The sequence below is a fragment of the Phalacrocorax carbo genome, chromosome 6 (genome assembly GCF_963921805.1).
Source record: "Phalacrocorax carbo chromosome 6, bPhaCar2.1, whole genome shotgun sequence".
NCBI classification, from domain to species: domain Eukaryota; kingdom Metazoa; phylum Chordata; class Aves; order Suliformes; family Phalacrocoracidae; genus Phalacrocorax; species Phalacrocorax carbo.
The window spans coordinates 5545541-5573265 of NC_087518.1; the positions used below are offsets into that span (position 1 = coordinate 5545541).

The 27725-nt window shown below is 44.8% G+C and overlaps 1 protein-coding gene across 2 annotated transcripts in view; it reads left to right on the top strand.

Annotated features, from left to right (window-relative positions):
* The window catches only part of FOXP1 (forkhead box P1), a 391149-nt gene that overhangs the window by 26486 nt on the left and 336938 nt on the right, over window positions 1–27725 (top strand). For both annotated transcript variants that reach the window (XM_064453468.1, XM_064453467.1), the window contains exon 2: window positions 20102–20229. The gene's annotated coding sequence lies outside the window, so the exon portion shown is untranslated. The remainder of the gene's footprint in view (window positions 1–20101; window positions 20230–27725) is intronic.

A 27725-nucleotide genomic window follows, 5' to 3' on the forward strand; every position in this document is an offset into this window, starting at 1 on the left:
GCACTCATTAGCACAAAGGTGCACGTACATGACTGTTCAGACTGGTTTCGGTAAATGATATATATTGGGTTATTGGGTAATGCAGCTTAAGCATACAGGCAGGATGGTGTCTTCTCCCACCCCAGAAGTAACTGCAAGCAGGGAGCGAGTTGCCAAACCTTAATCGGGGTTGTTTTGCTTATTATTTAATATCTACTAGATGCTGAATTCCTGGCTGAGAGAGATTATGGGGTGGCAGAGTCTTCCTGAGAGTGGATTGCTTTGGCTAGTCAGAACTGGATATAAGGACAGCTTTCAGGACAACCAGTTAACCTCAGTTTTGTTGCCGAGTAGGTGTGAGCCAGGCTGCAGGCTTCTGGATTTTTGGAGCGTGCCGGCACCTTGGTGGCCTGTTTAGCTGGGAAGGATGAGCACCGAGAGGGGGACCCGGGAGAGGACAGGGTGTGCAGGAGATGGCCTATAGCACTACTGTTGAGGTGCACAGCAAATGGTCAGGGAATAGCACAGCACTTAACAATTCAAGAAGAAATTCCTGGGCACACAAATGAAACAATATCAAATGAAAATATAAATGTGAAAAATATAAAATGAAATAAATTATAGAAATAAAAAGAAGATATTATATAAATGATATAAAAAGAAAAAAACAACAGCCAGAAAATCATCTGTGTGCCCAGATCCATACCACGTGCCATCGCCCAGGCGATGGTTTGGTGGTCTGATGCACCGCTGTCCTTGCTAGCTTAGGTGTGACTTACTTTTCTGATCTTATTCACGTTCCTCATCAGAAGCATGTCAGAGAGTCATTGAACCATCCAGTAGATTTTGGCCTGGTTGACTGTAATAACTCTCAACTTTGTATTTTATGTATGGTATGCTTAAATGATTTTGAAAGCATTAGGGAAGGAAGGGGGGACTATCTGCTGTAGAGCTTGGTCAAGGGAGCCCTGGTGAGTGATTCCCCTGTGACTCTGCAGGTGGTAACACCAGTTGCTGGCCCCTGCTTGAAGTCTCACAATCCTGCCCTTCCCTGACTCGACTGGTGCTAAAAGTGAGTTTTCTTGCATCTTCTTGCCTCCTTTTTTTTTTTTTTTTTTTTTTAATAATTTTTTATTGCATGTGTCTTTACTTCCAGTGCTTCCGCCATTGCAAGGACCATTGGGTGTGCAGCTGCTAAGCACTGCTTTGGCTTGAGACTGCTTTCGCATCCCTTCATGGCTTTGTTCTGCCTTGCAGAAACAACCACAAAGTTTATCCCTGCTTTTCTAGCCCTCCTCAGTGTTGCCCCATTTTAACCACCTTCCGATACCCCAGAGTCATCAGTACCTCTTCACTGCACCAGTGCAGCAAAGCTCAAATAGTCCCTGTCTCCCAGGAACGCTTTGCTGCTTGTTTCCCAACTACTGCCCTCTCGGGTATGAGGGGGACTCTCTCAGTGAGAAAGCACACCTTATTTTTGTGTTTGAGCTCCCTGGCATGGGCTCTCGTCTGCTTTTATTGCACCTGGCAGTCTCCTGGGCACCGGCAGCCATTGTAACAGGGCACTGGAGACTAACGCGTTGTTCCCTGCGGGGTAGCAGGAGAATACAAGATCTTCATCCCAGGCCTGGGCGGGCAGAGGTACAAGTCGATGCGTAACTTGGCAGAAAGTCCATGAAGGAGTGGAGAACGGAGCGCGGACCTCTCGATGAAATCTCAAGCTGGTGGCTGAACTCCAGGGCTGTTTTTCCCCACAGTGGCAGCCTTAGTTGGTTGGTCTCCAGATGCTTCCACTATATGAATATTCAGTGCCAATAAAATATGCACAATACCGTAAGCCTTGCCAGGGTGAGGATCTTGAGGACTCGATGAACTTTGTAACAGCATTACTCAGTTGTAGGGGCACGACTGATGCAGCAATTGATTTCTCAGTTCAGGCTTCACCTTCTTTTGAGCAGAGTTCATCCCTGTTTGCTTTTCATAATAGCGTTATTACACCTTGCTGGCAGCCAGACAAGGGAGAAGCGACCGTGCAGCTTTTCATTCCTCGTGTATTCCTGTGCAATAATCAGCGGTGGTGAACACCAGTCTGTCAGGCTTGAATTTTGCATATCTGATATGTTATCAGCTGACTATCACGGTATTAAGACTAACGTAAAAGACTCCTGTTTTAACTCAGAATTTTCCAACAGCTACAGAACAAAGGCCTGAAGAGTTTCAATATTAAAGAAAAAAGCAAAGGGGGCGGGGAAGCAAAGCTATGCTGCAGTAGCAAGAATACAAAAAAAATTGCATCTTTAAACTTTTTTTTCTGCTGATCTACTTTCTGTATGACTCACGAGCCAGGCTCTAAAATGGCCTCCAAACATGCATGCATAATTTTGCACATCCAAGTGTCTGCATATGCAGTGCTCTTAAATATCCCCGAGGTGTTGGCTTTGCTGCTGGGGTGGAGTGGGGAAGGGGCAAAGGAGTTCATCCCCAGAAGGGCCCTAGCTTGTGTTAGCATCGCTTCCCTGATGGCCTTATCCCAGCCTTCGGCGTGCACTGGTCAACCGCCAGCATCCATGCAACTTGCTTCTCTCCACAGGTTTATGCTGGGCAGGTTAGCTTGGAGAACATCTGTTTTTGTTTGTTCTTTTTTGTTTTGTTTTGTTCCTCTCCTCCTATGAAAGGTATAGCCTGTGAAAGAAGACGTGGGCTTTCTGAGTACCAGCTCTGTTCCAGGAACTGGACAAGGGAGGCTGAGGGAGAGCCAGACTTCAGAAGAAGTTACACATGAAGCTATAGAAATGGGGCTGAGACCACCTTTGGGACGATGGCGTTGCTCTTCGGTCGTAGGGCAGTGGGATGTGCCACCCCTGCTCATGGAATCAACAAATAAGTATACTAAAAATTAAGTCCACTTACCTGTTTGTTTTTTCTTTCAGTGATTCCTGACAGGACCCCTTTTAAAGCAGGCATCTCATCTGTGCTTCTTATAGCTTCTGTAAGACAGTTAAGTGTTCTTAAATGAAAAGCCATCTCAGAGACATGCTCGCTGGTGTCAGAGCAGGGTTTTCGCCCCTCAGGAGGGGAGGTACCAAGTGTTTTCAGCTGAAGGAATGGAGGCCAGTTAACAGCCGGATTCGTGGGTGGCTCTTTCAATGGCTTGTGATAATAAACCCCAATTTTAGGGGTTTGATGCGCAGATGACATCCCCTTTCCTGGATGTGGCCTGTGTGTGCAGCGATACTCGGCGTGTGTTTCAGGTGTGTTCTGTCGGTCAGGGTAGGGCGAGCGTACCTGACAGAGCACAGACGTGTTGATTTGATTAAAGTCTGGCTCTATTGTCTGGCAGAAGCCCTGAATCCCCCTTTTACCCTTTCTGCAAGCAGAAAGAAGTGCAATTTTCATTCAGCATAGATGTTTCCCTTTCATCCCTGAAGCTAATTTTTTTTTTCCTGCAGCAGTTTTGGTGAAATTATGTATCGCTTGTGATAATTCATTTTAAAAATTCCTGAGCTGTGTGGCGTACTTTCATGAAAATTCATTTAGATAAAATTAGATATTATTGTTTAATGAGGTGGCATTTCAATTTAGACCTTGCATCATGCATATACCAAGAGTTTTTTATGGAATAGTTAGGTTCATTTGAGTAATAAAGGCTGAATCATGGGGGCTTTAATTCTTAATCGCTGTGAGGATTGTTATCTGTGGGATGTGAGCTGTCTTAGTGGTATTCAATCAAGTGTCCACTTAGCCGTGACCAGAAGTAATTGCTCCCAAGTGGGTTGCACAATGACCTGTTAATACTTGCTTTGACCCTCTGACCTTGTCTGCCCCATTGTTTAGGATTTTATAGTGAGCGAGTCTGCATTTCTGTGGGGTCAAGTAGATATCTGAGGTCAAACATTTTCTGATTACTCCATAGTGTACACTGTAAGTCTGCGGAGTTGTTGCATAGCAATAGTCGCCGCTTCAGAGCAGGACGTGAAGGGTTGGGAAATTGTCTTCCTGAATGCATGTAAACAGTTTAATATTTTACTGAAAGAAGTTCATCTTGTAAATTAGGTATGAATAATACATTTGTAATTACTACTCATGTCTTTAAACACTTGTGTCTTAATTGGCTTGGGTATTTTTTTAATGTATTTGCATTTTGTCAGGGAAATTAATTTTAACTTGCATAGACGGAAGGCGAGTTGTGTGTACTGGGGATGGCTTCGTCCTGCATCCCTTTAGCACCTGCGCTTGTGTCGGTGCTTCTAGATGAGTTCAAGCGGGAATTGCTTCATCCCTGCCTCGGACTGCTGCCGTATACTATTTTATGTGCCTCTCTCAGCCTTCCAGAATTAATTTGACCTACTTGTTGATGACTGTGACCCACAGACAGTTGGGATGTCCTGTATTAATTTATTGGCTGCGATTAAATGTTGCTGAAAGTATGGTCATATTGTGCAGTAATTTGCAGGGGGACTTGCCGTGTTGTGTAGCTGAAATGCGGTATTTTCGTAGTAGTATATCTGGCAAAATAGTGCTGTTGTACAAACAAAGCCTTGGTATTGTTCGTAGCGCTACTCCCTCCTCTCATGTTGTGTTACTAGAGTTCACTAGCCACAACACTTCCCTGCGCTCTTCAGTCTTGTAGGTCAGCTTTGCTCTAAAATAACATATATGCCCATCTCTCGGCATCGCATCCTAGGGAAAATATTTTGATCGTCATTCCCCAAGCGGGGCTGGTGGGATGACACAAAGCAGTTGGATCACGATGCAGTTTGGGGACAAACACAGCTAGCGTTCCTGTGAGAGAAGCAGACTATAGTCAACTGAGTAAGCAAGAAACGAGTGCTAGAGGGAAAACTATATAGCATATGTGGGGGAGAAAAAACAAAACAGTGACTCTCTTTCCACTGCCAGAATATTTAAAAACAAACAAACAAGAAAGCAAAGCAAAGCATGCCTTGCAGTGAAGGGAACCTGTGGGTTTTTCTTGCAATGCACGAGGCCATGTGTGGATCTCCTCTTGCCAGAATGTCCTCAGGGGGGTTGAACTGTCCATTCTTTGAGACCATGTCGTGGCTGGTGCAGGAACTCATGAGGTCACATGTGGGTTGGCCACAGAGACCCTTGAGAGCTCTTTATTGATTTGCATCTTTATCTTTTAAAACTGCACGAAAACTGTGACCTCGTGTGCCAAACCATCTCTGATTCTCTGTTGTAAGGGTTCAGGCAGGGCTGAATTTAAGGAGAGGCCTTCCTTTGCAGGTGTTGGTATTTCATCACCCAGCAGAGCCCCGTCGTCCTCCAAGGGTCGGTGCCATGTAGGCCCCAGCACAGGTGTGCGGTCTCGTTTCCCCTTTCAGACTCTGATCTGGAGTCACTCTTGACCAAAACCAGCCCCGACGGTATGGCTGTCTTTCTCTCGACCATCCACCTCTGCCTCCCTAGCCCAGCTTGCCTTAGGAGGGAGCATCTCCTCGAACCTCCTCATCCTCTCTGGAAAATGCAAGCCAGGGAGACGGTGCAGGATATGAAGGGATTTTTGTCTTGTGTTGCTCAAGGTCTGGTTGCTTCATTGGATGGAGCAATCTCTTCTTCGGGGGGCCTGCAGGGACCCCAGGTAAGGTGGACCAGGAATCCAGAGCTTTAGCCTCCTTGCGCCACAGAGCAAGAAGGGTGGTGAGACTGAGGGGGGAAGGCACCAGAAATGCAGAAGTTCTTACCAGGTGGATATTTTAGGGCTGATGGTAATGAAACAAGTGTATCATCGTTCTCTCTTAACAATTTAGTCAGGACTGGGGCATTTCTCATAAAGACCCCATGACTAATGTTGCCGTGGGAAGTCCAGAGGGCTTCATGAACTTGATTTTGAGGTTTTCACTGTGTTTGTTGAGATAGATACAGTTTTCACAAGAAAATGGTGCGCTCGTTACTCCCCTTTCTAAAACAAAAAAAAATGTGCAGCTTGAAAAGCTGCGTACACAGCATCTCTAATTTGATACTCGTTGCTTTTTACCGAGCCCGGACGCTCTGGGTCCCTTTTCCGCTGGCAATGTCTGCAGCAGAGCACTAGGAGGAACTTGCTTTTGGTGGAAAGATCTTGTGCCGAGTCCAGAATAAACAGTATATTTCTTAACTTTCAAAAGGAATGCAAGCGGATGACACGGAAATGAAAGATTCCTTTTAACACTGATGCTGCAACCTTGATCTATTTTTCAAAATATTTTTTTTTTTTTTGCAATTGAAATGTGGGAAAACATCTAAGATGTTGCAGAGGGGTTTTGGAAAGCCCGCATTTCCCACATGCTCGGGTCTGTGCAGTGCCTTTGTAGGTGGTGTGTGGTTTGTGTCAGTCATCGGTCAGGTGCTAATGGTGACAGAGCCGCGTTCAGCCTCTGAACCCGACGCACTGATCTTTGCAAACACGTTTATACAAGCTGGGGGAGCTGCAGGCTTGTAGCCACAGTTTTCAGCCATCTCCAGAGTTTCCTTTTGTAGCTCAGGAGAAGGCAGAATCCCACTTCTGCAGCAGGCTCAGATGTTGCAACAAGCCCTTCCTTTGCCTTGATATCTATTTAGCCATTTCATCTTTTCCCCAGCAGACTAAGCAGCAGCAGCACAGATTGGCCATTATAATTAATTTTGTGCAGGAAGCAAGAGCTGAATGTTCCAGCATCTCCTGCTTTTCACTCTGGTTGAAGAGGGCACTCCTTGGCCCTGCTGCTCTTCCAGTTGCAGTCCTTTCAATGAAAGTATGACACTTTTCATGGACTGGGTATGGGTTTGGTGATGAAGTTTTTAGGGGATCAGTGGAGCATCCTTGTTGGATGCAGATTGGGGCAGCTGTTGACCCAAGTGAACAAAAGGATTAAAAAAAAATATGACCGTCATTGGGGCAATTTGTGCCTGTGGCCTTTTGAGCTCTTCCTGTTATGACTGGTTGCATCTTGCTGCTTTTCTGAATCCACCACCAAGAGCGCATCATAAGAAAGTGAAACTCCCATGTCAGCCCAGTCATGTCAGTGTGTGATAATAGTGCTGTGCACTCTCGGGGCTGTAGGCCTTCTCTCATTAGTTTGCCTTTTGAAAAGGGTTTTTTTTTTTTTTACCAGAAATGCTACGTACCTATTAACGTGGACCTAGGACGCTTTGCAGAGCTGCTCCTGCCAAGCACTGAACAGCCCTGAGAGTTGTTAAAACTTTAACTGAGAAGCAGAGGCACTCAGCAATTCTCAGAAGCGCTCGGCACCTTCCAGGATAAAGCAATTTAAAAAAGAAAAAAACAGAAAAAAAAAAAACACACAACAAAAAACATGAGATGTAGTTATGCAAATTATGACCTTTAAATGCATTTTATATTTGGATTGAAGTTGCTAATGCATTCTTTCCAAGTTCTGTTTTTCCAGTACGATTCTCCTTCGGGTACTTCTCTTTGTATTGGTGGAGCGGAGCGGTGCCGGCCCCGTGGAGGGAGCGCGGGACATGATGGCTTGGAAAAGCAGCCACCGCGCTCCAGGATGGGCAGCGCATCAGTTAGTGAGAGCCTAAATAGGTGGATTTTAATTTCTCTGTAGGGTCTGAGCACGTTAACGAGATGGCAGATTCCTCATTAGCTAGATGGATTAAAATTTGTATCATGGCTGACGCCTATCCTGACTAATACATGTAAGTAACAGCTCGTTCTACTAGAGCTATTGGACGTGGCTTGGGTGGAAGAGAGGAATTGGCTTCTGCGGAGGATATTTGCAGAAAGTCACATTTCCACCATATGTTAGCAGGAGTCTCTTTGGATGCAGGTTTTGGATGGAGTCCTCCGTGTTGCTGTAATCTGGTTTGTCCTTTTTCTACCACTAGTTCTGAATCATACCAACTACTTGGACTCTTCTGCATGTTTCCTGAAGGACAGTGGGAACATTTCTGCTGGCTCAGCTGCTTTTCACCTCTTACTTCATCTTGATGAAAAAAGTAAGGTCTGGAGAACTGAAGGAGAAATTTCGTGTCAGTCAGGAGTGAGAAGGGCTGCAGAGAAATGTGAGAATTCTGCCAAATTCGAAAAACAAAAGAAAGAAAAAGGAAGGTACCACGAACCTCATCAGTCCTGATTTAGGTCTGGCTTGTGACAAATCATTATGTAGGAAGGGAAATATCTCTTTAATTTTTAATAGCTTTGCAGTGAAGTTTTATTAGGCAATAATCTGGTTCCGAGCGGATAAAAGATAAGGGTGAGGGCCAAGTAATTTTTTCCCCTCCCATGCAGCTGGGAAAGGGAAAGAGGGGTCATGGCGAGATGGCTGTCTTCTGAAGCTCAAAGCAGCATCCTTCTCTGTGCCACAAGCATACCAAAAGCTTCCAAATGGATATTTACAACATAAATATGTTCAGGATGTGGGTAGCGAGAGAAGTGTGGGAATAGACGCGAAGGTGCATGGGAGCGGGGATGCGAAGGGGGAGGTGTGAAGAGAGCCAGGAGAGTGTGATGCACATTTTGCAGATAACTTCTCTTTGGGTACCTCCTTCAAAGGCTGGGTGCAGACTTTTCTGCTCCTACCAGTGTGTCCTGGGGCTCTATGTTCACTGCAAAGAGGTTCTCCTGCGTCACCAGTTTCTTATTTCCAGGGAACAGCAGCTGATAATAAGCCTGGATTGGTCAAGTAGCTTCATTTGTAGTTTGGTGGTTGGTGGTTGGCGTTTCTTACAGTATTTCGCAGGCACCGAGTGCAGTAGACATTTCAGTGGTACTTAATAAAGCAATGTAAGGCACTCCTCGATAATATAATCCTTATGCCAGCCTGGTTGCTAAACCCACGAGTCCCTCAGGCAGTAGTAGACAACTACGCTTGGCGTTGCTGCTTGTTTTACTGTTGTCTCAGATGACTAGGCAGCATTTCTGCGATTTTAAGGCAGCGTGTTATTGCAGTATCTGGGATGAAATTACCACTTACAGATGTATAGGTGACAATCTGACTCCCTTCGGCTGTTGAGCTTCAGTGACTTGGGGAGGCTTGTGGTGCCGGGCACCTTTGGTGCACTGTGCCGAGTACCAGAAATCAGCATCTGGCCCTCTCTTGTCATGGTTTTTTTTCGTTCTTTTTGGAACATCTGCTCGCCTGATTGTTTTCTGGTTTTTTTTTCTTTTTTTTTTTTTCCTGTGGCTCTTTTAATTTGTGGTGAATGTGTATTTAATGTAAGTAAGATGTTAGCTTCTGTCTAGTTTTTCAGCAAGCATTCCAGTAATTACTGGAGTACCTTTGAATGCTACAGCTGCTATTTCTAAGTTAAGGAATCACATTTTCCAAGCATTTATAACTGAATTCACATGGGTAAAGCTTGGCATTCAGATTGCCGGCCCACATATCTTATTTTGTCTTGATCCTTTAAGTTAGCATATCAGCTTTGTGTTTGATTAAAATGGTAAAAATGGCTTCTCGCTGCTTTGGGTAGGCTTGTAGTAGTATTGTTTTATGAAATTGTTTTAATGTTTAAAAAATTGTATTGGTTTGGGCCCTGAAATTATTGCTTTGTAGTTACTACTGTGGGCTGGTGTCTTTTTTTTTTTTTAATTTTCCCCCCCTCTGTCCTCCTTAACCCTTATTACTGTGAAGCAGTCACTATTATTGTAATATTACTTGTTGGTACATCTCTGAGGAGCTTTTCAGAATGTGGTTTGATCCTTTCTCTGCTCATGGAAGGCAACGCCTTCGTGCCAAAGGATGCTGGCTAAGGCCAGGCTTACCCCCTGTACCCTCAGCGATGTTAACTTGCCTTTTCCAGATCCTCCTGGAGTGTGATGCACCCAGTTCATGTTGATTTTAGAAAACTAAACAAGAACCATGGTTTTCAATTCACCTTATCTTTTCACCACAAATAGTCGCGTTACGTCTGCAGGGCTGGGGTGACCTGTGGATCGGCTGCCTTGGTGGCAGTGCTTTGCTTTGCATTATTTGAATGCGGCGTGGTTTTGAGCGTGTCCCAGCTCTGTCATCGCAGCTCCAGCCCCGTGGCTCTCTCTTCTCTCTCTCTGAGCTGTGAAGTCTGGTCCAGAGGAAATGTGATTTTTGCATTTCCCTGCCCAGAGAGGTACTTGTTTAATTTTCAAAACTTTTCTGGCACTTACAAGTTGAAAGGTAACAAGGAAAAACAAAACAAACCAAAAAAAAAAACCCAAACCAAAAAAAAAAAGGGGGGAAAAAAGGAAGAGATCTGAAATTTGACCTGCAAATATACTTAGTAGATATGGTGATAATTACAGAGCTTTTTTTTCAGGGGAAATAAGGTACAATGTGTGGTTTGTTTCTATGGGGCAGGTATGCTAAATGTAGGGCAGATGAGTTGAACAATAACTACTAAACTGATGGATCTGGTAGAGCTAAGTACTTAAGTAAATGGTATTATTTTGTAACACAAATTTTGTGAAAAAGCCTCGGTCTTCCGATAAAAGTCTGGGAATACCACCAGACTTAATTATCTACCAATATTAATGTATGTCATTGCTATCAGCAGTAGTTTTACTCACATTTTGACATTTGAGCTGCTTAAGTCTTCTTTGGGGTAAATGTCCCTTTAACAGGACATAGAAATTGATGTTTCAATCATAATCATACTTTAATTACATATATTCAGGAGAGAAACACATCAAAACTTTGAGGACAGATGATGGATTTTGTCTTGAACCCTGGTTTTCTTTGCATATTATAGGAAGCTGACATTTACAGGCTCTGCAATACTTGGTGCTCCATGCCTCTCGCTTGCCCTGGGATGCAGATACGGGTGCATGAGCGTGAAGGAGCACCCATTTCTTGCCCAGGTCCATGTGCGGTCGATGCAGGGAGTGACTGTCCCGTGAGCCGTCCGCAGGGCTGCCCGCGGAGAGCATGGTCAGAAAATGACCCAAAATACCCTTCCTGCTCCTCTGCACGGCGCCGGTGGGTGCGCTCCGGGGCGGACTCCCCCACACCATGCCGTCCTCTCGCCCCAGCGCTGGGACCTGCGGGGAGAGCATCCAGACGGGACTGTGGGTTTTGGCTCAGCGGCATTTCAAGAATCGCTTAAACTCCGAGGAATTCATAACTTTGGAATTCAGCAAATTTGCACAACCCCGTGCTTCTGTCACTCCGTCAGCACGCGCCGGCTTTCTGCCTTCCTCACCCTGTGCATCTCGCGCTAAATATCTTGTGATTAACGACCCAACTCCTAGGTTTGTACTCGCGAGCATCTTAGCAGCAGCCCTGCAAAATCCGCCGCCGCGCAGGGAGCGTGCCGGCGAGGGAACTGCAGTGCTGGGCGAGCTCAGGCCCGGCCGGGGCGGCTGCTCTGTGGTTTGTTGTGTCTGGTTTGGTTCCTACTTTTAAAGTTGCAGTTGCATTTGGTCATTCGAAGCTTATTTTCCTAGTCTGGCCAAGCCAGCAGGATCCCCATGCACTGCAGGGGAACATAAAACATCAGCCTTTAAGCTGGAGTGCTCAGCAGATAAGGATTTTAAGACTCTTGCATCATGCGCTGTGTCTTATGGGCTTACTTAGTATACTCCATTTGATTTAATTTAGATATTGAATAAGGAGAAACACTTTAATAGCCAGAAAAATTACTGTAGGTTGTAGTACCTCTTCTTTCCCCGTTGCCTTAAAGACAAGATGGCTGGGAGGGCTGACTTAGGCTGCAATTGCATTTATTTAATTGTAGGAAGTAACAGGGTATTTTCAAACGGCTTAAAAATCATGTTACGCCTTTTCTGTACTATGAAGTGTTTCAAAAAGCCAACAAGAATTCATTGGGCGTTTGTTTTAGTTCTTCTTTTCTGTGACTAAACGTAAAGAATAACTTTTCAACCTTGGCAAAGGTTAGGAAATGTGCAAAAATAGTGGATTATGTCAGTCGGGTGGGTTGGGGAGGGCGTGAAAAGTCAGTGGGTGGCTCTGCCAGTGGTTTCCCCCTTTCTTTTCCCATCCTATAAACACAAATAAAAAACTGTAACCGAGTTGCTACAAACATTAGCTTGCACGCTGATAGGTAGCCATTTATCTTGCTAAAAGGTTTAGGTTGCTGCTTGTTTGTCTTGGCAGGACTGGGGATGGCTGGGGAGCAGGAGGTGCTGTTGGACGGCGTTCCTGGGAGATAAGGAAAACCTGGGGGGATGCGGTTTGCTGGGCGTGGGGCGGCAGCGCTGCCTGCCTGGGGGGTCGGCCTCGGCGGCCGGGCTCGTGTCGCTGCTTCGCAGGAGGCCACGGCAAGGGGCTGCTCTCTGCCCCCGCTGTCGATTAGAAGGATAAGAAATAGCAAACCTGCCACGTAAGATTTTAGCGTAGCGGTGGATGGCGGGGGGCTGGCAGGAGAAATGAAATATTTGCGAGTCGTAAAGGCAGCGGGTTCAGAACTTCTGAGGTGGGATTGGGGTTGTTTGCAGAGATCCCTCGGCCGGCCAAGGTGCACACCCTGGATTTTGGCACTGTAACAGGCTTGTGTACCTTATACTAAACACCACAAAGTAGTGCGTTTGGATTATAATAAATTTGCATTTATTTATATATCTGCAGTTATTATTTTATATTTTTATATATTATATAATATAGATTTGCATTTATTAATTATTTATAGATAACCTTTCATTTGAGAATATTAATCATTGGATGAGTCTGCACCACCCTGCAGTAATCAGGGCTGGGTATTCTCTCTCAGTGAGAGCCCAGAGGATCTTCAGAGTGGGTGAAAATCATCCCAGACGTAGGTTTAAAAAAAGAAAGGGAGGAAAAAAAAAAGAAAAAAAGCAAAGCAGGCCTCCCAAAAGCTGTGGTGGAACCCGGTATTAGCAAATGCTTCGAGGAAGTTTGACTGAGAGCCATATGGCAATGTGGGGAGTATTATCCATCGCTCCAAAAGCTGGTCTCTGAATCAGCCTATTGACTTCAGCAGCACTTAACCATGTGTTTTAGTTCTTCTTTGAAAAGGCTTGCATTCCTGAATCATGTCCTCTGATTTTAACCGCTAGACAGTACTTTGTTTTGTGGTAGCAGACAAGTCCAGTCATATTTCTGTGACTAACTTTGCAAGTTTTGACTACATCACTAGTGAAGTATGCTGATGAATATTCCTCCTCTTATCAAAATCCAAACATTTGCCGCTGTCCTTGAATTTTAGGGTGAAACCGAGTGCCTTCCTGGGATGGAATTGGTGGGATGCTGCAGGATGCTCTGTGATTTCGTATGCTCATCTGCAGTGTTGGGGATGCTACGATGGAAATAAACAGGAGTGAAACCAGTGATCTCAAAATACCGCCCTGAATTCTGCTTTCAAAAGCCCGGCGTGTTGGTGGTGATTGAACCTATACATAAAAACAAGAACCAGTTGCGCCAGTCCAAATTCGGATTGTACTCGGGTGCTGAAGCGCATCCTGGAGCCTCACACGTGGCTCTGCCGTGTCAGGGATGATTTGGACTCTCTGGTGAAGGAAAACGGTGGTTTGCGCATCTTTTTCGGATGCGCTGGTTTGTGTCGGTTGCACCCGCGAGTCCCCCCCGTGCTATCGCACCGGTGACGTTACCGGGTCCCGACGGCGGGTTGCAGGGCTGCAGGGCGTGGGTGCCACGGCATCGGAAGCGCAGGGAACGTGCGCTCCCCTCCCTCCTGAGAGAGTCCCCAGGAATTTCTGCTCTGCTCTGTCCCTTACTAAAAGGAAACTCCAGGCAAACCCCCGTGCCGCTACCTGGTTTGGCACACAAAGGGGAAAAATCCTGTCCCACCCCGTTCCTGGGGCGGGGGTGCATGGGCTTCGCTTTCATCCCTAAGAATCATTATATTTCAGCAGAATTTTTTGTCTCACCTTTCGGTGTTTTTACAGCTAAAGCAGTTTTTACTTCCCAACTTTCAACATCTGGAATTCGGTTTCAGTTTATTAAAAAAAAAAAAAAAAAATTCAAAATCCGCAGTCTGGATGAAACACCAATGCCTTTGTATTTGCCCGCAATTTTTAGCTTTAATTTTGTGTCCTTGGCAAATGCCAGAAGTCCCAAGTAGTTGTATGTTCAGTAGCTGCCGTTTTCTGCTGTATCTTAGTCTTAACCCCCCCCTTTTTTTATTATTATTATTTTTCCTGTTAGACACTTTTCTAATTGGGGATAATGCTGAAATGATTAATCAAATTAAGCATGAGAGCAAAGTGGCTGATGCACAAAGCTGCGTATAGCTGCTGTCTTCTGCAGTGAGGTTGTCTCCTTGTAGCTGAAGTTGCTTAATGGGCCTCTTGGGCTCGGTCCTTTTTTAAATTTTTTATTTTTAAATAAGGTAGTGTGTAGATCCCATTGACTTCAATTGTTGATTGGGATGCGTGACAGCCAAGAAATTAAGCCCCTTCTTTGTGACCGAGCTGAAGGCCAGATTTTCAAGGATTTTCGAATGCTTAGCAGCCATAATTGGTGTTAGGGGTTTTTTTGGTTGGTTTTTTTTTTAATGTTAGGCTTTTCTGGTGTTTTTTTTTTTTTGTTTGTTTGTTTTTTAAAAGTTCAGCTCTCATTTGTACATCTAAATAGAAGTGACAGATTATGATACTTGTAGCGATGGTATTACTGGGATATGATGAGCTTTTTTAGAAGAAACTGGCATCTAACGAGCTGGTTACTTTACTGTCCAAATAAGAGCTTTTTTCTCCTGGATTTCTGCTTTGTTCACAGACACTGAGCGTTTCTGCAAATTCTGGTCTTGGAGGAGAAGCTTCCTTGCTTCTGCCTTATTTTTCTGTGTTTTCTGTAGCGACTGGGAGGGGGAAGGGGGTGCAAAATGAGTTGAGTAAATTAGACAACTGTTGGAAAAAAAGGGGGACATGCGAAATCAAGTGTTCTACTTGTGTAATCTGTTTAACACCAGCGAGGCACAGAGCCTTGTGGGACGTGGGAATAAAAGGAACATCTGTGCAGGCCACATGGCATGCTCTGGAGGAGCCCTCCGTCCCAAGCAGCTCGGCTCTATTTGCAAATAAAAGCTCCACCAACATCAAAAAGTTGAGGTGGATCCCAGCTGAAAGGGGAGAACAAATGTTACCTCTCGGTGCAGTGAAATTCACCCTGCAAGCAGCCTTCATGGTCTTTTTAAGGATGCTTTGGACATGTGTTTCTAATGGCAATCTATTTAAAGAAGAAAAAAAGAAAAAAAAAAGAAAAAAAGGAAAAAAAGAACAAAAAATAAAGGAAAGAAAAAGGTTACTTATTTTGGAAGAATTATCTCTGTATTGAAAGATTTTAGGAAATTGCTGAGCATCTCAAGATACTATCAAATGCAGTTATATGAGGTAGAAATAAGAATAAGGGTGGCTTTCTTTTGGGGGGGTTGTTTGATTGGGTTTTGGGTGTGTTTTCGGTTTTTTGGGGGGGTGGGATATGATGTCTTTTTATTTTTCTTTTTAACCTGGACGTCCTGAGACATCCTGAGATCCCAGTGCTTTCCAGGCTGGTATTACTCTTATTTTGCTGCTGGTGGTGGTGGCTGGTAAACAGGTCCATCCTTAGGCAGGACCTTGGGGAGCTGCAGCTGCTCCAGCCCTCCTCCCCCAGGACACTTGCTGGAAGGGAGGATAAACAAAACAGCAGTATGTTTAATTTCCACTTAGAACCTGTTAGAGTGCAGTAATTCTTGCAAGGGCACATCTAGTTTGGGGCTTTGCATTTTGTAAACAGGCTGTATTGTGTTTAACAGAGTTATGTATCCGCAAGCTGGGTCGTCTGTATCAAGAAGGCACGGATTTTTTAATATGTAAATAGAAAAGGGTGGCATTTCATCTTTAATCCAATGTACCCAGGGTGGCAATAACACTTTTTAAATCCCTGTGAAACAGATTGTATATGGCAAAATTAATGTCTCAACTCTCCAAGTATTTTCTCTAAAATATTTGGATTTTTGCATTTATTATGCTGCTTGTTTAAAATGGTGAACGGTGCATTCAAAGCTTAATTGGTGGAACACAGATTTATTCTAATTTAAAACAGTCACTTAAAAACAGTTTTGTATATATGTATACATGGGCACAACTTTTCATACAGTTGTCTGTTTTGGAGCGGTCTCTTAGGCACTGATGTACAAGTTGAACCTGTTTTCTTTTGTGCAACATGGCTTTGAGAAATCAGTAGTTAAAGCAGTATTTTGTAGTTTCATTGGAGTCAGTAAACAGCCGAATGCAAGTGGTGCGTAAGATGATTGACTTTCTGCCTTTGATCAGGCTTTGAAATGTATTGTGCCAAATACAGTCCCAAGGTGTATGTGTGTCTACGTATGTATGCATGTAAATGGTGGTGAAAGCTGCTTTACTGAAAAATCTGGCCAAGTTACAAAACAACGTGTCCGTCAGCCATTGCCACCGCGGGGCAGCGATGGAAGAGCATCAGCAGAACCGCAGCCCTGTGTTCATCCGTGTCACTCACCCAGGCAGGGCATGGGGACCTGGAGATGCTTTGGGTCGTTTTCCTCTTTCAGTCACATTTGTCACTTCTTGTTATTTCCTCAGCCACTTCCCATTTTGTCTCGCTCCTTGCCATCGTTTCGTAAGGGCTGTTCCTCTGCCACCCATTTTCTCCTTGAAACAGGGCTCTGTTAGATGCCACATCTGGTAGCAGCGGGGTGTTCTGCAGCTCACTGCCATGGCTTGGAGGGGGTTCGCTGCACTGATGAGGGCCAGGCGCAGGTACCCCGTGCCAGATCCACTCTGGTGGAGAACGGGAATTTCAGATACTTTCTTGTTTTGCAGCCGCTTGCCTTTGTCTCCCACTGCACCTCTTCTCATTCCTCTGAACACATGGTCAGGTATCTGCCACCCATCAGGTTTGTTGCAGAAAGCTCACTTGAACCCCCGCAGCCCTTTGCGTGGGGTGGCGTTTCCAGCCTGTGTCACCCAAGCACCGCTGGATGTGATGCGCTGCTTAGGTCACAGCATAAACTCTTGACAACCCTTTAATTGCATCAAGTGCTGCAGCCGGTTTTGCAGTTTGATGTATGAAACGATGCTCTCGGGTTGCTTCAAGAGCCCTGGGAGCAGCTGGACCCTGGGGTGGAGATGCATGAAGAGGGCTGGAAACGTTAGGGAAAGGTGAGGGTGGTAGGGCTGACCTCATGCTCATGAGATGAAGTCCATTGTGGTTCACCAGATCATCTTGGCTGTGTGCCTCTGCCTTTGAGATTTCAGTAGTGAAATATTAAAACTTGTCTTTCAAATCTGTTCAGTATTACGAAGATTAATTTTTGTTGGGGGCAGATTAATAGGTTTCCTATTCTGATTAATACAGTGATAATAAAAACGTTGTGATTGCTGGAATTAATGAAGCCCAGATTCCTGTTTCAAGATTTGATTGACTTTGTACTTCAGTTATGCTAAAGCTGCTGCATCTTACTGCCCCTTGTTTGGCTGCAGCCTTCGGAGAATCTGGATGGGAGCAAGGCAGCGCAGGAGGAGGTCTGTGTTGGAGGTCTGCATTGGAGGTCGCATCAAAGAATCTGTTGGGGGAGAAGTTTTGTCAAAGAGCGGTCAAGAGTTTTGCTCAAGTTGCAGCGTTATTAGAGTTTCGCTGTAGGCTATTTTTGTGAAAGTTGTAGAAGAGGAGTGTCCAATTCAAATGTGTGGGCGCATCATTAAAAGCTTCCATTCGTCAATGCCAGATCGAACTCAAGCGCGTGGGTAGATCATTAAAGGCTTCAGTTTATCAGAACCGATCTATTATCTGTTACTCTCCCTCCTCCACCCTTCCCCTCAGCGCTACGTGTGGTTTCCACAGGCTCTCCAGTGTTGAGGTCCATGGAGGTGCCTGAGCTGCCTCTGGGCCACACTGGACTCTCCTCCTGGCAGGGCTCAGCCTGGAGCCGGCGGGGTGGTGGTGAGCCAGCTGGCTGTCGGAGACAGCTGATCATATGGTTTTGGAGGCCTCCAGTGGTGCAAGCCCCAGACTTAGTGCCATAAAAATTAATGTCTTTGGGAGCTCTCTGCTCCTGTTAATCCCAAGGGATTCAAAAGATGCAGGTGGGGCTGGGCACAGAAGGTCCATGGTCCTCACGTAAGCCTTGTAATCCCTTGGGAAATGTGGCTGAAGAGATGCTTTTTGGTGAGGTCAGTTTTTGATGGCATAAGAAACATCTGTTTTTCCAGGTGCACCGTCAGAGTTCAGGCTGGGATGGGATGTCTGTACCTACTCCCAACACTGTTTCTTGTTCCTTGTGTAGAAGTTCTCGCAGCTTTCAAATCTGCTTGTTAGTACAAAGATGCTAAAGTATTCCTTACGCTTGGGGAGGGGTGAGAAGAGTGATCTGGAGGTGAGGACAGTGCTTCTGTACACTGTAGCCCTCGTCTGCTGCAGACCAAATATATTATTTAGACAAGTCATTTGCCTCAGAAGTCTTAGAAGAACATGAAATCTTTTGAGCGAGCATTAGCCAAAATGAGCCTCAATTCCTCATCTTCTAAACAGGGCTAATGATGCTTTCCTGTTCTACAGACTTAAGCATAAAGATTACTAAGCATTTGAGTACTGTGGTGCAGCAGGTCAGCTGGAGAAATCTTGCCCCAGCACGTGTAGACGCAGCTTTGTGCTCGGCTACATACCCATCTGCATATCTGTCATCAAACGCAGCAATAAAGCGAGCCTCGGATGTGTGTTTCCGACACTGCTCAGCTGCTTCTCTCAAGTGCTCTGCTCCTCATGAATAAAATGCAACTGATGCAAGACGCGGGTCACTTGGTTTGGAGGTATTTCAGAGTCTCTGAGCAAGAAGTCATGTTTAACATAAATGCTGATTAAAAACCCCTTTTGGATCTATTTTTATTGTCTAGCACAGTTTTATAATAGGATCGCATAATCCCTATATTTAGATTTCTGAACTCTTGGGATCTTCTTTGAGCCGTTGCATTGCATTCAGCAAAGAATGGGAGAAAGCCCTAGGGCCAGAGAAGTACCTGTTTTTTGTCTTATGAAATTTCATACAGTTGTTGCTAAGACAGAAACTTCCAGATGTTCCTCAGGAGCAGTAGGCTGCCAAAATAATTAACTCCACAAGGTTAATTTGAAGGTAGCGGCTCTTGCCAAAGTGCTGGTAGATGTGGAAAGGCTGGGAGCAGCCGCTGCATTGGGGATGCTATGGAGGGAGAGGACTGGGGAATGAAGAGGTCAGAAGCACCACCCGTTATTTTTGCCATCACATTTCTTCTTACCCCAGTCCCTCAGGACACTTTAATGTGTTGCAAAGCTTTTCTCCTCTGGGGTTTATTGCTGCCAGTCCCTGTTGCAGAGTGGTCCAGGGAGCAGAGGCTCTCCCGGGTGTTGGTGCATCTGTCAGGCAGCGAGTGCTCTGTTCCAACTTGGGCAGGCGCCGGAGCTGCTCTTTAAATCATGGGTGCAATGTTCGTGCACCACAGCCCCAGGAACACTTCTGTTCTTATTTCTGAATAGGAGTTTTTACTCGGTGTGGATACTTTGCCAGTGAAGAAATTACACATCTTGTTTTAAAATACCCTTATTAGTAAAATGGATGTTTCATTTGTACAGTGAGCAGCTTCCTCTGAGCTAAGCTTAAACTCAATCTGTGTTACTAATAGCTGGAGAAAAAAACCTACTAATTGGTATTTCTTAACTGATGTTTGCAAATTTTGCCTTTTCACCCTGAACATCAAATAGTTTTTATATGTGTATATATTCCTCCTTATCTCAGAGGAAAGATTATTGCTAACAAGAGATGCTACATTTTGTTAAGGTTTTATCAGGATACAGTGAGTGAAGGCAGAGAGTAAATATTTCAGAAATTCAAAGACTTATATTTTGATAATGCAAAGTAGGTTAAAGTATCTGGATTTTGTGCACAGTGCTGTGTTTTTGAGCAGAATATGGATTTGGATTGTGACACGTTTTGGTATTTAGAAGGAACATAAGCTTGCCTGTCGGAGGAGCACATTGCAAATGCGAAATAAGTGTGTCTTAAAAAATGTTTCTTAATATTGTAAGTTTCAGTTTTATTTAAAGCCAAATAAAGTCTGCTGTGTGGTAATGTTTGATATGTAGAAATACTCCTGTAATGCTCCCTTCACCTCCAGCGTTTATAACCACCTTTTATTTTCAAAGGAAAATGGTAGGCTTTGATACGATTCTAACTGAGTGAAGTTTTAAAACATGTTTTTGTCTTTCAGTCTCCTGAGAACATTTTTGCTGAGTGACTCCGGCTTCCAGACACATTTGCCATGATAAGGGTTTCGATCCTTTCCCCTGTTTGCCCTGAGTCATGAGTGGATATGTGTGATGCCTGCAAGTAAAACTGGTGAGTTGTCAAACCTGGGTTTGCAGTAACTCTCACTTATTCTTTCTTACAATGTCTTTTTCCCTCACCCTTTTCTCCCCTTTCTAATTTGGTGGGGGTTTGGGTTTCTTTCTTTTTTTCTTTTTTTACTCTCTGTGCTTAAAAGCAAGTCACCACTATTCTTTAAAAAAGAATCATCACCTTCCTTGTAATGAAATAGCAGTGATAACAAATATTACCATTTGAGAAAAAAAATACTCCTTTCCTTCCTTTCTTCTCTCCAACTCCTCAAATCCTATGCGCTATGAAGTCTTTGGTGCTGAAACTGGAGTTCAGTGAAGCTCCTGCCCAAAACTGAAGCCTTGCAGATAGACAGGGTTTAAACATGCTTATGTGGGCAATTTGTGTTAGCGATTAAATATGAATACGGAGAGGTCTCCTCTCCATCGTGTGTCAGATGACGGACTCTCAAAGGAACCATTGCCAACAAATAATTAGCTCCACCGCTTGCTTCACTTGCATCCCAGTGACAAAATGGTGTCACCGGTACACAGGAGAGCTGTCTCTTCGCTTGCGCTTGCCCGATTCAGCGTGGCGTTGGTGCTGCCCTGCGTGGCCTGGAGGGGCACAGGGTCAGAGAATTCGATGGCCAATTTTGGCCAGGGTGCACTTGGTCAAGCTCGAGAGGGTGGTGTGGGGCGACCCCTTCTCAGTTAGGTTGCAGTTGCCGTTTCCCTGCGGCGTTAGCCAGCCGAGAAGCCTGTTGGTCCCGTTTGTGCCAAACGAGTGGTGGCAGTGCCTTCCCCGGCTGTCCCTGTCCCCCAGCAGCTGGGCATGGGGAGCCTTCCCGTGTCCTCTCTTCTTGCCTGCCTGCTCCTGATTGCCTCGCTTATTAACTGGGGGAAGAGGAGAGGCAATATTTCTTCATTAATCAGAAGGGGTTGGGAAAACAAGAATCATCTGATTTTGCAGGAAGTTGGAAGGTCTATGTAAGAAATCTTTCAAAACTAAGAGATCTGCATAATTAAATTGAGTAGGAAATGGGAGCATAAGTTGTTTTTTAAAATAAATTCAGGTTTCTATTATATATTTAATACCCCTCTGTGTGTTAGAAAGTGCATTTCAATTCAAAGATTATAAAACCTGAGAAATTCACACATCAGTGAATTGTGATTTTTTTTTTTTAAGTTTCTATTTTTTCTTTCTTTTTTTTTTTTTTTTCCAGAGGTAGCATAATTACCATGTCATTTAGTAAAGATTATAATAGCTGTTCAGTTTTTACCGACTGGTGTAGTAAACAGTTGAATAAACCCATATGGCAGCTCAAAGTGTGCATGCAGGAGAGATTCTTACCATTTCCTTCATGTCTGAATTACCAGCCTCGCTGATATGACTGAGATCCCCAAACAGGGACCAATTCCAGCTTCTCCAGTGATGCAAAAATTTCTCACCGCTCTATCACATATGAATCAATTGCTTTTAATCACGGTGGTTAGCTAATTGTTTCTTTGTGCCTATGAAATATGCATTGAAAACTTGGGGTTATATGCAAGGTACATGTCTCTATTTTGAGCAGTCTGTGCATTTGCTTAATATTTCTTTAATAACTGAAAATAATGCCTGGACTCCTAATTGTACTGTCCAAGTCACTATTAAAGATCAAGGCCCAGCTAAGGCTGGGATAGGTTAGGTGGGACAACAGGGGGTATTGTGATAGCCCCGTGGCACTGCCTGTAACGGGACTTTATGTCTGGTCCAGTGGTGGCAGATGGAAGGACCAGGGTGTTTTGAAGCATCTCCTTGACATACCAGGTTGAGGTACGGAGGTGTGGAGCTGTGGCCAACCGGCGTCTGGAATAAAGACAAAGTGTTTGAGTAGTATGCCCTCTGGATAGCTTCAGTATTAAAAAATAAAAGCACCAAAAAGAAGGATTGTTAACTCTCTCCAAATGCTGGCTTGAACAAAGAAAAAGATTTGTGCTATTCCTTAGATTCACTTACTTCCAGTTATCTTAAAATTTTCATGTCACATAATAGCTTTAAAATACCTCCTGAATGCGTTAGACCCTGTAGGTGCCTAGAAAATATTGCAAAATAACAATGGGAAATGACCAAGCGTTGAGCAGTCCCACTGGAAAGGAGCAGTTGGCCAAAACCGGTGCTTGTGTTCATCTTAACCCTGATGTACGACCAGCCCTCCACCATAATTCTGTCAAGAGATGGTAAGTTGCCTAGCAATGTGCTGACTGCAGAGGGTACGTGTTGAGCTAATTCAGTTTTTGTTCTCGTTTTCCTTGAGAGTTCAGCTTAAAGGAGTGATCCTTTCTCCGGCTGCAGCAAGAACCACTTCTTGGCGGTCTCTCTTGTTCCCCACTCGAGTGTCCCTGGTGATGGCAGGAATTCATTCACTGCTGTACGCGTTTTAGAAGTTTCCAGCTTATTGAGTAACCAAATGTGGTTCTGCTGATTGTGTTGACTGAATACGTAGGGCCTTTCGAAGAGGCAAGGGTTTTATTTAAAGCAGAGCGTTTAGTTGTATACCATTTTATGGCAGGCAAAGGTCATCTAGGGTAAGCAGCCAGAACAGTGAATTGCCTCATTGCAGCACCTAGGAAAATGAGACAGAAAGATACGGTAAAAGGTTTTAACAAATTGCTCATCGTTATAAATTTTTTGAAGTCGAGGAACTGGAGCTGTGTACATTTTTAAATTGGAGATAACCATGCTTGTACGATAAATTGAGTTAAGAACGGAACAAATCAAAATAATGGGGTGGTACTAAAGACCTGGTCGTGCAGCGAGTTGCTGGCACAGCGCGCTGCCGGCGGGGCTCGGCGCTGTGCGTGCCAAGCTAACGCAATGTTAGAAACCTGCCGTCTCCCTGCATGGCCGGAGGCGTTTCCACCGGGCTTCGTGGTGACCTTCTTCGTGCAGGGATGCCCCGCTCCTGCTGCAGTCCTCTCCTCTGGTGGACGGGCTCCTGGTTACGCAGAGGACTTTATCTGCCCGTGGTGGTTCTTAGAATCTCCAGGAAGCAAAAGCCGAAGGGGTTTGTCCACGGCCGTGGGTTCCCCCAGGTCGGCGGGCTGTGCTGACCCAGACGTGTGCCGGTGGGATGGGGGGAATGGGGCAGAGCTCCAGGGGCCGGGTCCGGCGACCCCGGCTGAGCTGCACGGCGGGAGAGGCGGCAGCAGCCTGGAGACGGCACGTCTGTCCTCGCAGGATCTCCCTTGCTCCCTAAAGCATCAGTGGCTACAGAAAGACTTTGTTTTTCTGAAACTTTTCTGTCCGTGGAACTTTCTCTGTGGCAGCGGGGGGGAGGAGAGAAGTAATTTTAACAATTTAATATACTACATAATATGTTTTATAAGCTGGTGTGAATGCTCCTAAGTATTTTGGTCTTTTTTCATAACACAATGAACCTAATATTGGTAAAAATACAGATCTTAGCTGCCACCATAAAGAGAGGGTAGATTTAATAAACAGTTATGAATGTTGGCAGCTGCCTATCAGATTGTATAACATCGGCTATAGCACATGAAGACAGTGTCAACTTACATTTTATCTCAGAAGTATTTTCAAAGCATTTATTTTGCTTTCTCTTGAGTCCTTAACCTAATTCAAGTTATATAATTGGCGGAATATTTTTCCACACCGCTAATTGGCTGGGTGCCAGCGTGGAAACCATTGTCTGACTTGATGATGATCAGGAATTAACATGACATTTGCGTGGTGGTAATGGAATACATTAGTAATGTAATTCATGACTGTAAGAAAGAGACCATCATCTCCCACCTCTGATCAGCAGGAGGGGCTGGGAGGATGATGAAATGCTCCCAGCAGGCACCTCACAGCAGTGGCTGGCCAATCTCGATGTCAAATTTAGTTTTAAATTCTTCAGACAAAGCTGTAATGCTTACCAATTAATTACTACAAATGTCAATTAAAAATCTACCAAATAATACAGTAAGATTAAATTTCAATTAAAAAAATAACATTTAACAAGGAAGATACAACATTATTTTAATGAATTCTGCTGAAGGTGACAGTTTATCTAGATATATTTATACCGTGTAGGTGGATCTAAATTCATTGGATGATGTTAACCATGTTACTTCGTGTACATATTGGTTTTGAAAATTATTTCCACTTTGGCTATGTCCCGGAGGAGATGGGGCATCAAGGGGCATTTCTCGTCACCAGGAGAAGGGGGCATTTCATGCCTTGTAAGTACAAAAATCTTCTCACACCTAAAACAAGGGCTTTATTGTAGACTCTTATCCTGGCCGAATTAGTGGTATTTTTCATTGCTTTATATTTATGAAACCAAGTACAGAATTTTTGTTGTGGTAGTAGAACAAGCCCTGACTTTGCTATGCCTGTAATGATTGCTTGGGACAATTTTTCAAGTAATCTGTTATACAAATAATATCGGTTATTCCGATGAATTGCTTAACAAGAAAAGCTTTTGCTGTTTGGAAGTGGTGAACTGTAAGTCCTGAGCAGAGCTTTGATCTGCAGCGCTTCGGCTTGGTCTAGTAGAGTTTTTGATGCTTAGAATTAATGTCTTAGTTTATACTATGGATGCTTAAAGATACGTTTTGAACGAGAAGTGGCACAGCGGAGGTGTCACGTAGCTCGACGAAGTGCTGAGTTTGTGCGGGCCGCAAGCGCGTGTACCACAAACTCTTCCTGTGAAACACTGGCACCCCATCGGATGCAGAGTGTTAACAGAGCAGAGTGGATTTGGTACCTGGAGTTTCGTCTCGCAGTTACTGTGTTTTTGTCGAACAGGGCGGTTCTTACGCTGCTGGAGATGGAGATGCTGGTGCTTTGGGACGGCAGGAGGGCCTGCACTCACTGGCGTGGTGCAGGGGCAGAGCTGGGGTCTGCAAGCAGCTATCCTCCTGGTATTAATGCATTCGTGAGCCAAGGCCTCTAAATTTGGTCTGAAGAATACTTTCTCAGCTTCCTTGAATGTTTTTGCTATGAGCTTTTACTATGTTTTCACACCATCACATCTAAAATAGGTAAGAGGGAAGACATAATTGAAGAAACAGATTTTATGTGTCAAGCCAGCGCTGAGAAAAGTCGCTCTTGGGGACCAGAGGCTCCTTTTCCTTGGCACTGCTCTGTCTGGAGCCATTGAATTTCAGCAGGTTTTAACTTAAAATAAGATATAAAAAAATACAATGCACATGCAGAAAATCAGAAAAGCCGTACAACTACTCATGGCAGGTTAAAGTAATGATATGCTCTTTAGTAGACAGGCTTTGCTGGTCCCTTGGTTGCTGTTTGGGCTTTGCCCATGGGTGGGTGTACGCAACGAGCATGATCTCTGCCTTGCTGCTGCTATTCAGATACCTTTGGGTACTGGGAACAGCTTTACGGGATCATTCCTGCTTTGCGCTATTATATGATAAAGCTATCATCATCAGGAGATGGGAGACAGCCTTTTTTTTTCCATAAGGGCCTCAGGAAATGGATGCTGTGGAAGTGTAAGAGCAGCTGAAACATTTTCTCACCAGTCCTCACAGACAGCAAGGTGATGGAGAGAAAGGTAGAGCAAGGCAGACTCATTTCCTCACCAGCAGCCAGAAAGCTTTAAACAAGGAGGCAGGGAGGGAAGAGTGGGAGCACGTAACATCTTTCTGCCAGGAGATAATGGCATGAGGAGGTTGTGGGTTTGGGGCACCCACTGGTCAGACAATTAAGTGGCAGCTGGAGCTGCTGCTCTTAAAAACCCATCTTCACAGGGGCTTTCAGCTCTGCGCAGGACCAGTCATTTTCCGATTTGAGCCCTGGGATGAAGCTCTTGGCCAGGTGGTTGTTTGAGAAGTGGTGTGTGCGTGTGGCGTATGTGTGAAGGAACTGAACGCCCTCTGTATCGCAAGCGCTGGTCCCGTGTGAGCCTTGTGTCCATCCCGAGCACCCCTGGTGGTGTCTGGTCTCCTCGTTGGGGCGTCCCACACGCAGCCTGTGCCCATCCTGAGCACTCGGGGTGGTGTCCCATCTCCTCCTAGGTTCTTACAGGTGAAGATTTCTGCCTTCAGTAGAGGAGCGCTTTTCTCTTTCTGTAAGAGTTGGCCAAATATCTTGAAGGAAGAGTGTCTCTAACTTTGAGGGAAATACTTATATCTCTTTGGGTTGGGGTTTTTCTTTTTTTCTTTCGTGTAGGGTTATGTCAGCTGTATCACACTGAGAGAACACTGAGCTGGGGGAGGAAACTTCAGTAAGCTGCCCTCGTATTGCCAGTTTATTCCTAGCTTTCATCCACTGATTTACATCCCATCTGAAGTAAAAATACCCAGACTTCAGTAGTTTGTTTACCTTTGCTTATATCACTCTGGGGCGACCCGAGGAGATGTAAAAACTGTTCTCACTCTGACATTTGCATGAGCCGCGAGGTAGGGTGAGAGGAGACAGACGCTGTGCAAAGTGAAAAGGCAACAGGGTTTTTTAAGTCTTCGTCGTACTGTGGTTTATAATATTTAGACAAAAGCAAACATCTCCAGGGAGGGCTTATGACATGAGAGACTGGAGAAAGCTCTCCGAGCTGATGGCAGATCCCATCCTCTTCAGGCAGTTGTGGGATGGTGGGATGCTGGCTGTGGGGAGGGGGCTGTGAGGGCTGTCGCGTGGAGTGTGTGTATAGGGGGGTCCTGAAGAGCTGCTTCAGGAGGAGGATGTGGACTTAAAGTACTCGCGTAGGACAAAGTCATTATATTGTCATTGCGATAATGCTCCTGGGGGAAATAGCCTGAAATACTCTTTGTCTTCATTAATACTCCTTCCCAGCAGAGCTTTAAGAGATCATTCTCACTTTTAGATATACAAGGAAACTGAATACAGGGTTGTTTGTCATGAAAATCCCATTTATATACAGCGGCTGTAAAATCCCAGATGCCGAGCGTAGAGAGGCTGCTCTGTCATCAGCCAGTTGAGGGGAGAGTCGACTATAAAACTGAGCTGTAACTCCCTCTTGACAGGGGAGCAGTGGTTGTGTCTTCAAACAACTTCAAGAGTCTGCCATGCCAAGCCTTTATGGATTTTGTTCTCACAAGCTAGGTAGTAGATAAGTCTGAGCAAGGAGAAGTGTATATATATATATGAAAGGAAGACCTTTGCTCTAGGAAAATATCTATCATTGCTTTTTACAACACGGTTCAGGATTGTATTGCAGAGTGTCTGAAGCATTTGGGGTCCTTGTGTTGTGAAGGAGGTGCCACGGGACTGAGGCTGCTCTTGACGTCTCGCAAGCATTCAATATCCCCTTGACTCTGGGGCAGTAGGGTGTGACCCTCGCAGAAAGGCAGATGGCCTTTGGGGGTTTGATGCTTATTGTTTTCAGCAGAGCTCTACTGGAACCAATATAGCTGCTGCCACTGCTGCTTGGAGCAAAAGCGACTACGGCTGAACAAGAGAGACAAAATTATCAATTAAAAAAGCCAACGCCAAGCCCATTATTTTACTCTTGAAAAAACATCTTGCTTTCTAGTCTGTCTTTTTTTTTTTGT